The sequence below is a fragment of the Eumetopias jubatus genome, unplaced genomic scaffold, assembly GCF_037043125.1.
Source record: "Eumetopias jubatus isolate StellerSeaLion01/CBP00866 unplaced genomic scaffold, mEumJub1_p1.0 scaffold_7, whole genome shotgun sequence".
In the NCBI taxonomy this organism is placed as follows: Eukaryota; Metazoa; Chordata; class Mammalia; order Carnivora; family Otariidae; genus Eumetopias; species Eumetopias jubatus.
The window spans coordinates 53,532,007-53,544,363 of record NW_028274813.1 but is presented as its reverse complement, the minus strand read 5'-3'; positions in this window follow the sequence as shown (position 1 = coordinate 53,544,363).

Genomic DNA, 12,357 nt, shown 5'->3' with positions numbered 1-12,357 from the left:
TAACTCTATAGAGTAATGGCAATATCAGTTGGCTTTATGTTTCATTTACCTGAATCTATTCAGGTAAATGAAACATAAAGGTACACAGAGCTGTGTACCTTTGAAGGACAAAGACAGCCTTCACAATATTTACATAACCTATGGTGTTTAGGACAGTACCTTTCTTTTAGCAGATGCACAAAAATATCTTATTTAAATTGAAGAATAAAGTAGAAAGTCATAGTGAAAGAATAGAGCAGGTATGAAAAAGAATAATTTAGGAAAATAAGTTTATAAGACAAGGAATAAAAATCCTTGGACCACATTATTTGGTTTTTGTCTTTTATCAGAAATGCAATAATGATTTCAAAATCTGTGTTTTACTAAGAATTCAGTAGCTATTGGCTTAACCTAAGGCATCAGCACTTCTTAGCTTCTATTAATTCCCAGGTAATGTCTTATGTCTCAACCATTATTGCTTAATTAAAATAGCATAATATTTCAACTTTGTCTTCAGAACAAAGGTGACAGAAATACCAAAATTCTTTTGAGCTTAAAATATTTTTCTTTTTTTTAAAGATTTTATTTATTAATTTATTTGAGAGAGCGAGAATGAGAGAGAGAGAGAGCGCACATGAGAGAGGAGAGGGTCAGAGGGAGAAGCAGACTCCCTGCTGAGCAGGGAGCCCAATGTGGGACTGGATCCCGGGACTCCAGGATCATGACCTGAGCCAAAGGCAGTTGCTTAACCAACTGAGCCACCCAGGCACCCATTTTTCTATTTTTTAATAGAGAAAATGTGCAACTGAGACAAAATGAGGAAAAGGCAAATCTAACTTTGTAACTGACAGCTGAAGTTAGTGTAGGAAATATGAAGAAGACCAACACAGTGATTGTAACTTTTTAACCTCCCCTTTTCATTTAGTTTTCAGTCTAAAATGTGGGTCATGGAAATTTTGCAACCATTTGGGCCAGAGTCAAGCAACCTTCTCAGCAACATGCATTAACTTTTTATATCATCACCATCATTTACTAAAGAACTGTTACCAAAATTCAGCAAGAAAGTTAATTGAATTCTTGAGCTCCATTTTCTACCTGCTTTCAGTTGGCTATCTGTGGAAATGAGGAAAATTGACAGGTGACTCATAACTGTTTATAAGTAGTATAAATATTTACTGTTACCTTCCTTTTCACTCACCAAAATTTAGACTGCCATAATTACCTTTGTCTCCAGAGTAAAAGGGACACAGCAACACTTGTAGACCCATATCCTATGAAGTCTCCATAGGTGCAAAGTGTTTGAATCTTCTGTTCTCCATTGAAAAAAAAAAGTAAAAGAAATATCTTCTTAGACATAATGAGAAACAGTTCTCAAAGAATAGCAGAGCATTGTAGTATATTCTATGCATCATCCTTTCAACTAATTATGTCAATTTTAAATCAGCTGATCATTTACTTGATAGACACAAGTAAAATTTAGGTAGGGCGTCTTCTAGTGGCTATATAGTTTGAATTTTTTTTAAAGGATGAGAAAATTATATGGAGAAATTATTTTTTGTCTTCAATTATTTTAATTTCCTGAAACTATTAGACACTAGAGACTGCATAGTTTGTAGAATTACACTGACATGAAGACAGAATTTTCATGAAAATAAAATTCTACAATTCTGATTCTCATTTTAATTACATTTTGAGATCAAAGAGGATCTAAGAACTACAAAGTATCTTATTTTATAAAAACTATAGCCATCTTATAATGCTTTAAAGATATTATGGACTCTCTGGTTATATATTGTTGACATTACAGATATTGGGTAACAAATAGATGTATCTTGGTCCTATGAAAACCAAATTAAAACTCAGCATTCAGATAGTCTTGCTACAAAGTCCCTATTGTCTACCTAGGGTTGGCTCTTCAATCTCTTGCCTTTCATAACCTATAGGACCCATTCTTGAGCAGTTCTCCTAGCATGCAGGCTAATGGGAGTCACATAATTCCTCACCATCACAAGCTTGTTATTTTAATATACAGATTAAAACTAATTAAAGTTTTATTATACCTGAAAATCAACATAATGTAACTTTGTTATTCTTTACAGAAAGACACTTACATATGTGCTATTTAGTGGAACACAGAAATTTTATAAGGTAAATGTGGAAATCTCACATTGAATAAATAAAGCAACTTTAGGGGCTCAAGAACTAAAACACTTGATAAACGTTAGAGAGATGAGTCTTAAAAATGGTCTGTGTAGTTCCAGCTTCAAGGCACCTACCTAATGATCATTCTCTTTCATGTATTCTTATGAAAGGCCTTCAAGACATTGTACAATGAGAAAGAGGGAGGGGGAAACATATGACATAAAGGAAAAAGGAAAAGAAGATATAGATTGATCAATACAAGGGGATGAAGGGAGGGGAAGCATAGACTTATGTCTGTCTGCTTTTAAAATTATCCTAAAGTCATTGATATATTACACTCAATCTTCCTCTAGAGTTTGGAGAAACAATGGATACTTTTCTAGTTATGGCACTCATAGCTCTTCTCTGACAGGAACCTGCAAAAAGAGATTAATATTTATCCAAACTCTTATAAATGTTACTAGTAGTATAACCAGATGCTTTGTCCTATCAAGAAGCTCTACCTAAAGCCAAATTTGCCATGGGGCTGTTATTAGGGTTCTCTAAAGCAACAACCATCAGGAGATATACATGTATATACACATTCATTCATTCATTCATAGGAATTTTCTTTTGCTTAGATGATTATAGATGCTAAGAAACACCAACATCTGCAGTCAGCAAGCTGAAGACCCAGGAGGGCTGATGGTATGATCCCAGTTAGAGTCTGAAGACCTGAGAATGTACCAGGTTAACTGATGATGGAATTTCCAGCCTGAGAGCCAGCAGGCTTGAAACCAAAAAAAGAGCAGCTATTGAATCTGAAGGCAGGAAAAGACCAAGGTCCCAACCCAATAGGCAGGAGGAGTTTCCTCTTACTCAGGCTTTTTGTTCTATGTAAGTCTTCAGTTCACTGGATGAGGCCCACCCACATTAGGGAGGGCAATCTGCTGTGCTAAGTACAAATTCAAATGTTAATCCCATCCAGAAACATCCTCACAGATGTACATATCCAGAATAATGTTTAACCCAATGTCTGGGCACTTCATGGCCTGATCAAGTAGTCACACAAAATTAACCATTACAGGGCTCTACTGCCCACCACAAGAGAAGAAAAGAAAATCTGGGCTAGGTAACCACAGCAACCATGATTTCATCAACTAATTTTTTTTTAATGTTGTTCATTGTTAGGGTGGTTAATACAAATAAAACTTGTTTATAACTTATTTTTAAATTCTATACTGTCAAAAAAGAAATTGTACTGGACACTTGTTAAAAATGGTAAGGAAGAATTTATTCAAGAATATTGCAATATGGATCAATGTTATTGCAATAGGGGAGAAAGACTGAACTCCATTGAAACGAAAGGCAAAGAGTGTTTAAGCACTGAGGTGAGCTAGTGAAAAAGTCCTAGAAGACATTAGAGGAAAGATTGGTCATCATGATTAGGCCATCTCTGTTTGCCAACTGGTTATAAAAATTAGGCTCCTACCCTCTCATAGACATTGGGAGACAGGGCCCTATACATTTTGGTGATTACATTTCAGAGGGATAGCCTCCAGATTCCTAAGAAAGACATTCCTGGAGTCTAAAACTTGCAAGAGGCTGGGTGAAAATCTACATCTCAAAGAAGCAGAAAAATAATTCACAATTTCAAGTTTTCTAAAGTGTATGTTCTAAAAAAATGGAGGTCAGGGGCCAATAGTCAGGAAGAAACCTCTCTAAAGTTTAGTCAAGCTGAGGAGAACATTAAGGACATTTTGGTGAATACCAAAACTTTACTCAAACTTTCCAGTTTATCATTCAAAAGAAAAACTAAGGTGTGGGGTGTAGTACATGGTGCATACATTTCAGGATTGTAAAAACTAAGAATTTTTAAACTTAATTTACCAATTTTCAGTGTCCAATATTTAAAATTCTGCCTCTTTGTTATGTCAGTCAATCTCAGTATATACACTGTAGCTGAAGCAAGTGATACTGGATTACTAGGTAATAACATTGAGCTTACTAGCATCCAGGGGACTTTTACAACCGTAAGCAGATGGAAGTGTTTTTAATGCATGTTGAATGAAATTGACAGATAAAGTGTTTACCTATTCCCTCTTGTTCTTGCTTCTTCTTTACAACTGCACTTGCTTTCCCAAATATTTTCTTCAGAAAATCCTACATACTCAGTGTTAATATATCCCTTTACATTCTTAAAATTAGGAATAACAGCTGAATTAAAAGAATTTGGTCTAAACAGTAGACAATATAATGCATGCTCCAGGTTTTTTGTTTTTTTTTTTTTAACTTTTAACATAGGTGATAGTCCTGAGAAACAAATCTAGGGCTAAATATTTGATATATAATGATATATACTATTTTATATAACATATAAAACAGCACAATTATTTATAACAATATATTGCATTTGTTTCTAAAAATGTTAAATAAATGTGTGAATTATGTGCTATCTTTCATCAATTTGATTTAGGTCCAGAAATATCCTAGTTTATTCCCCCCATTAGTAATACTTCTGTTTATACCCACTGATCAATTTTAATTGTAGTTCTATTCCCATTTCTTTCACTGAATAATTGATTCATTTATTCAATAAATATTTATTGAACACTACATATGTATCAGGCATTGTGATAATTACTGAAAATATGAGAATTAAGTAGTGTCTACATTAAGTACTTGTAATTTTCAAATAATTATAACACAATATAACAATTGCTCTAAGAGATATTCTTTGAATTTGATATAATCACAGAAAGCAAAGTTGCTAGGCCTAAGGGAGATGAAAAAGTTTTCACAGAGAAAGTGATATTTGATTTAATTATTTAAGAAGGAGTAGAAGCTTCCTCATTTTCTAGCATCCATTGAAAAGGGGAAAAATGAAATATAAATGCATAGTAATAAAGAGTACTACTCTTTTTTTCCAGATTATGAGAGATATGTACCCAGGAGAATATAGAAATGAGGGGCTAGAGAAGATAAACTGTGTTAATGCTCCACCAAATATAAGTACAATATATAGGCTTGTGTTACTAAATATCTTATTGTGGAAAAAATATTTTTGATTATGATACAATAAATGAATATCTAAAATGTACAATATTTGCTTATTTAATTTTATTTATTTAGGCTCCTTACCCAGCATGGAGCCCAACACAGGGCCCAATCATGACCTTGAGATCAAGACCTAAGCTGAGATCAAGAGCCGCCTCTTAACTGAGTCACCCAGGTGCCCCCAAACCTACAAGATTATTTGATAAAATAAGTAAGTGCTCAAGCTGCATGTAATTCTTGAGAATCTTCACTTAAGATCTTTTTTAATTGAAAAATGGTGGCGTGTTTTAATGATACTCAAGGGTAACAAAATCCAAGTTAGTTTTAAAATATTTGGTTAAATAAATTTCCAGAAATATACCATCATTGTTTATTATCACTCTTATTTTCATGTGATTACAGGATATTTGTGAAAATATTAAAATATACAGCTATTCAGCTAAACCTTATGTGTGTGTGTGTGAATTAAGAATTTTGAACATATAGGGCGCCTGGGTGGCTCAGTTGGTTAAGCACTGCCTTCTGCTCGGGTCATGATCCTGGAGTCCCAGGATCGAGTCCCACATCGGGCTCCCTGCTCATCAGGGAGTCTGCTTCTCCCTCTGACCCTCTTCCCTCTCGTGCTCTCTATCTCTCATTCTCTCTCTCTCAAATAAATAAATAAAATCTTTAAAAAAAATAAAGAATTTTGAACATATATATAATATATATAATTTGAAAATGAATTTGATTAATCAAAGTGGAAAAATACTAGAAAAATTAAAAATGTCTCAATGTATAAAATCTCTGAAAAACCACAGAGGAAATGTCAATGAAACATTAATGTATTTTTAATTAATTGTATGTTAAATTAATTATTTATTAATGTGTTCACATAGGAGTAATCTATTCCCTAAGCTAAATAGCACCTGATCTAAAAATGATCAAATTTAAAATTTTATTTTATGTGTCAACAAATAAGGTACAATCAAAACAGTATGGTACTGGCACAAAAATAGACACATAGATCAATAGATCAGAATAGAAAACCCAGAAATGAACCCACAAGTATATGGTCAATTAATTTTGCCAAAGCAGGAAAGAATATTCAATGGGAAAATTACTGTCTCTTCAACAAATTGTGTTAGGAAAACTAGACAGCAACATACAAAAGAATGAAACTGGATCACATACTTTCTTATACCATCCACAGAAATAAGCTCAAAATGGATTAAAGACCTCAGTGTGAAACCTGGAACCATAAAAATCCTAGAGGAGAACATAGGCAGTGACCTCTTTGACATCAGCCCTACCAACTTCTTTCTAGATATGTCTCCTGAGACAAGGGAAATAAAAGCAAAAATAAACTATTGGGATTTCATCAAAATAAAAACTTCTGCACAGCAAAGGAAACAATCAACAAAACTAAAGGGCAATCTCCTGAATGGGAAAAGATATCGTAAATGACATACCTGATAAAAGGTTAGTTAGTATCCAAAATCTAAAGAACTTTTCAAACTCAACACCCAAGAAACAAATAATCCAGTTAAGAAATGGGCAGAAGACATGAACAAAGATTTTTCCAAAGAAGACAGACCGACGGCCAACAGACACATGAAAAGATGTTCAACATCACTCCTCATCAGGAAAATGCTAATCAAAACTACAATGAGATAGCACTTTACACCAGTCAGAATGGCTAAAACAACAACAAAGAAACAACAGGTCTTGTCAAAGATGCAAAGAAAGGGGAACCCTCTTACACTTTTGGTGGGAAGGCAAACCATTGCAGCCACTCTGGAAAACAGTATGGAGGGTCCTCAAAAATTTAAAAATTGAGCTACCCTACAACCCAGCAATTGCACTACTGGGTATTTAACCAAAGAATACAGAAATACTAATTCAAAAGGATACATGCACCCCAATGTTTATAGCAGCATTACCTATAATAGCTAAATTATGGAAACAGCCCAAGGGTCCATCTATTGATGAATGGATAAAGAAGATGTGATATGTGTATATACATATATACATCTGCACATACACAAGGGAATATTATTCAGCCATAAGAAAGAATGAAATCTTGCCATTTGCAATGACACGGATAGAGCTAGAGGGTATTATGCTAAGTGAAATAAGTCAGAGAGAGACAAATCCATATGATTTCACTCATATGTGGAATTGAAGAAACGAAACAGATGAACATAGGGGAAAAATAAAAAGAGAGAGGCAAACCAGAAAACAGACTCTAATGGCCATCATTTAGTTTATAAAAGTCTTTTGACAGTTGTCAAAATGTTATTAATTCAAATTAAAAATCATTCTTCAGCTTAACTTATCATGGTTTTATCAATTTGTTTTTCCAGGCTATTAAAGGTACATTTCCTTTGTTCTAAATTTTTCTACAATAAGCCTGACTACTAATTTAAAGAGCACTTGAGATCATTATTGCTTGAATTTTAATTAGGTAATACATTAGACTTGTTATTACAATGAGTGTCCAGTCAACAAAATATAATAAAGCTTAGTTGTGGTAGTGGTGTATATATACATGTATATATGAATATATAAAGTTTAGTTGTGGTAGTGGTGTATAATAAAGCTTGGTTTTGGTAGTGGTGTATATATAAATGTATAATGAATATGTATCAGAGATGAAGATGAATCTGCTGCTAATAGCAGAGATTCAAATTTTCTCTGGTATGAGCCAAACCTCCAAATTTGGGACCTTGGTGCAAAGGAAATGTCTTAATTGTCTTTGATTATCCAACAAGAAGCACAAAGAAAGGTAAAGTAGCTTCTATATTGTAAATTGTAAAATATTATTATGATTTCCTCTTTAGAAAAATCAATCAAATTTAAGCTAATTATACCTAGGTTTCAAACAGTGAGTATATTTTCACATAAAATGCTCTCAGAATTATCAATAGCATTGCACTCATAAATACGATCTGACAGAAGAGTTTTGATTTCTAATGTTATGAAATCATCCCCTTGAGTAATAAATGAGACAATAAAAAGAGTCTCATTCTTTCGAATAAGGCAAGAGTAAAGAAAAAACTAAGAAGAAACAATCCCCCACCACTTCCTGAACTTTCATCAAGGAGGACTACTTGCAAAGAACCAGCATCTCAGGGTTGCCCACAGGAGAGACCAGTATAACAGGATGAACTGCAGTCCTGGCTGGGATTCTTGGAGGACATACTGTCCTTTAGATGATGCTCTGAGACCCAGATGAGACTGTCAAGAATGCCTATAGGACCTAGTAAAGTGGTCCAAAATAGAGGCCCTAAGTAGCCAAGTCATCCTACTAGCTAGTACCTTTCTGAGGAGGATGCCCAGATTGTAAGGAATATTTTTTCAGGACCAAGGAGGAAAGCAAAAGAGTAATAGCTATTGGTGCCATTTTTCTCTTTTTCTTTTTTTATCCACAGTGCCCAAATTAATAGGCCTTTTTTTTTTTTTCTATGTAGAGTCTGGTGTATAGAGTATATAGTTTATTGAAAACATCTGAGGAGACTGGACAAATGTATAACTGGTTCTCTTAAATCAATTAAAAAGGAATTATATCTAGGGACGCCTGGGTGGCTCAGTCGGTTAAGCGTCTGCCTTCGGCTCAGGTCATGATCCCAGTGCCCTGGGATCAAGTCCTGCGTCAGGCTCCTTGCTCAGCAGGGAGCCTGCTTCTCCCTCTGCCTGCAGCTCCCCCTGCTTGTACCCTTGCTCACTCTCTCTCACCCACGTTCTCTCTCTCTAACAAATAAATAAAATCTTAAAAAAAAATGAATTGTATCTATTCTGCAATAGCTTGTATAAGCTAATTAACATTTCCAATCTCAGTTTGCTCATGTGTGAATGGGCATATAAATTACATTTACTTCATGGAATCATTATGAAGATTAAATGTTATAAAGCTTAGGTCAGCAAACTTTTCCCATAACTTCGCCCATAAAGGGCCAGTTAGTAAATATTTTCTTCTGTGTGGGCCATACAGTCTTGGTCTCAGCTACTCAATGCTGCTTTTGTAGCATGAAAGCAGCTACAGACAATATACAAAAGAATGGAGGTAACTGTTTCAGTAATACTTTATTTACAAAGACAGGCAACAGACAAGATGTGGATTATAGACCATAGTTTGCTGACTGCTATTATCATGCATGATAAATAATTACCATAGGTCTTGGAACATGGCACAACAATATCAGTAGATGCTATTATTATCATTGGATCTTAATTTAATATAGCTATTTAATTTCAGTAATAATAGCTAATGGTAATAGGAAGCTCATTCTTTCTTTATTCAACAAATATTTAAGTCAGTATGCCAGGTTATATAGAAAACTGTATCTTCTCTGGAGTAGTCTATTGGTTATAGACCATAAAGGTAGGGCTCCTAGAGCAGATAGGAGAGTTGAGAAGTGTAAGGAGTGGGTCTTAAGGTACAAAAGAAACACATTACCAGATATATATTATCTTAATTAATCTTTACTACAACAGTTTACTTGAATACTAGGATCCTCATTTTCTGAAGCAGAAACTGAAGCCCAAAGAAGTAAAGTATTCTGCAGAATGTCACATAACTAGTAAGGAAACATTATATGAATTCAGAGCCATCAGAAAATAAAGTCCATGGTTTTGTTGTTGTTCTTGTTGTTGTTGTTGTTTTCTGCCATTCTGCCCTGCTGCCTACCTTGAAATATGAATAAGATCTCAGAAATACTGAACTCAAGAATCTCAGTACTTCATATAATTCTCTAAAGGTTAAATAGGTATATCATTGAGCATTATCTGAGAACCACTGAGGGGGCAGAAAAAATAATAGCCAGTTAGATGAAAGGCTCAGAGTAGCTGAGTCCATATGTCTATTTCCTAATATGTCCCCAAGTTACTTAACTGCTAGAAAACTTATTTTTTAAAAAAAGAATTAGCTTCCCATTTCCAACAACTTGTAAAAATGTAATGAAAATATTCTCAGCTAAAAAATTGTTAAATTTTAAAATATCTTCTCAAAACACGGATAAGAAAGAGGACAGAAGAGATAAAGAAGCAAGATTACAAAACGACAAGAAGATACCCAAGCAGCTATTTTCCCTGAAGGGATCTTCTAAATCTGGTTTAGAGCCTGGGATTTAATTGACCTCCAGAGCATTGAAACTAGAAGATAAAGCTTGGGGCTACTACAATCACAACAGCACATAAATATAGTTTATAACTTCAAAATTAGTAAAGGTAAAAAATAAATTGAAGCACTCAAAACAGCATTAAAATCAAAAGAAATCAAGGAAGTGCTAAAAAGGAAAGAAAAAGAATTATAGACCAAGGAGGACAAATAAACATAAATTAAAACAATGGTACATAAATTTTTCATGTCCTGATTGAACATTTATGAAAACTGGCCATAATGCGGACATTTAAAACATAAAACCAAAAAATTTACTAGTTAATAATAAAAATATTACAAAATATGCAATGCATTTATTATATATATATATATATATATATATATATATATATATATATATGTTATAAAACACCTCACAATTCTAAATAACCTGTGGGTTAAACAAGAAATTGTAATGAAAATTACAAAAATGGAACAACATAATGAAAATACTACCAAATAAAACCTGAGGTACAGCTAAGTGAAGTCTAGAAATAAGTGTATATAAGTTCAAAAATAGGCAAACTTAAACTGGAATGGAAATCAGGATAGTGGTTTCATATTGGGGTTTGCAATTGGGAGTTCTAAAATGCTAGTAGTACTCTATTTCTCTATCTGAGTTCTGGTTATTACTGGTTACAATGGTATATTTATTTTGCATACGATTGTACATTAGGATTTCTGCATGTTTCTGTAGGTGAACAATCAAAAAGCTTATGAAAGAAGAAACAACAGCCAGGGTGCCTGGGTGGCTCAGTTGGTTAAGCGACTGCCTTCGGCTCAGGTCATGATCCTGGAGTCCCGGGATCGAGTCCCACATCGGACTCCCTGCTCGGCAGGGAGTCTGCTTCTCCCTCTGACCCTCTTCCCTCTCATGCTCTCTATCTCTCATTCTCTCTCTCTCTCAAATAAATAAATAAAATCTTTAAAAAAAAAAAAAGAAGAAACAACAGCCAAGTTAGCCCTAAAGATAAATCAGGCAGAGGATTTGTTCTGTAAGATATTAAAACAATATGAATATACAGATAATAACTGCAATATTGGCACATTGGCACACAGACAAATAGACAGATGGGATAGAATAGGGAACCTAATTCCAGACATATAGAAAATGAAATATGATACAGTTGACTTACACTATACAAAAGTGTCAATTCTGGATGGATTAAGGTCTTTATATATAGAAGCCAGCACTATAAAACTTTAAAGAAAATGTAAAATAGGTTTAATGATCTTCAGATATGAAGAGAATCTTAAGTAGAATTCAAAAGTCATAAATCATTAAGGAAAATAAATTAACAAAATCAATTGCATTAAATTTAGAAATATCTATTTATCAAAAGATACCATCTCATGATTGAAAAGATAAGCCAGAAGCAAGGAGATTTTGCAACCCATATAACTGTTTAAAGACTAATATCTAGAACATATAAAGAACTCCTATGAATCAATAAATAATAAATAATCCAAAGGACTTAACAAAAATTTGATAGACAAGGGAAAACAAAAGGTGAGTAGGGAGAATGAGTTAAGACGGTGGAGGAGCAGGAGGACCCTGAGTTTGTCTCCTCCCTTGAACACAACTAAAGAGTTAGCAAATCATCCTAAACACCCAAGAAATCAATCAGAGGTCTACAAGTAGAAAAGTGACCACCTTTTGGAAGGTTCACTTGGGGGAGATATAGCTGTGGATGCAGCAGCAGGGATGGATCCCTACTTATGGAGGCTACCATATAGTATTAGAAATCTTGAAGTATAAAATCTGAACTTTTGGAAGTCTTTTACCCTGGGGGATGTGCCTGGCTTCAAGGTACTCAGGTGGCAAAAAGAGACATAATCCCAGGAGTTAGAGGGAGGTCTGAGGATCCCCTGGGTTACAGGGAAAACAGGTGGCACCAAGGTGCTATGCTGTTACCAGGCATAGGAGCGAAGAAGGATAGGGTAGGTAGAGAGCAGTGGGTCTTGGTGCTGGCATTCTGCTATAAACTGCAAAGCCTAGCGCAGTAGTGTGACTGCTTTCCTGGGACAGGCCAGCAAGCTTGGCAAGACCATCCCCAGGA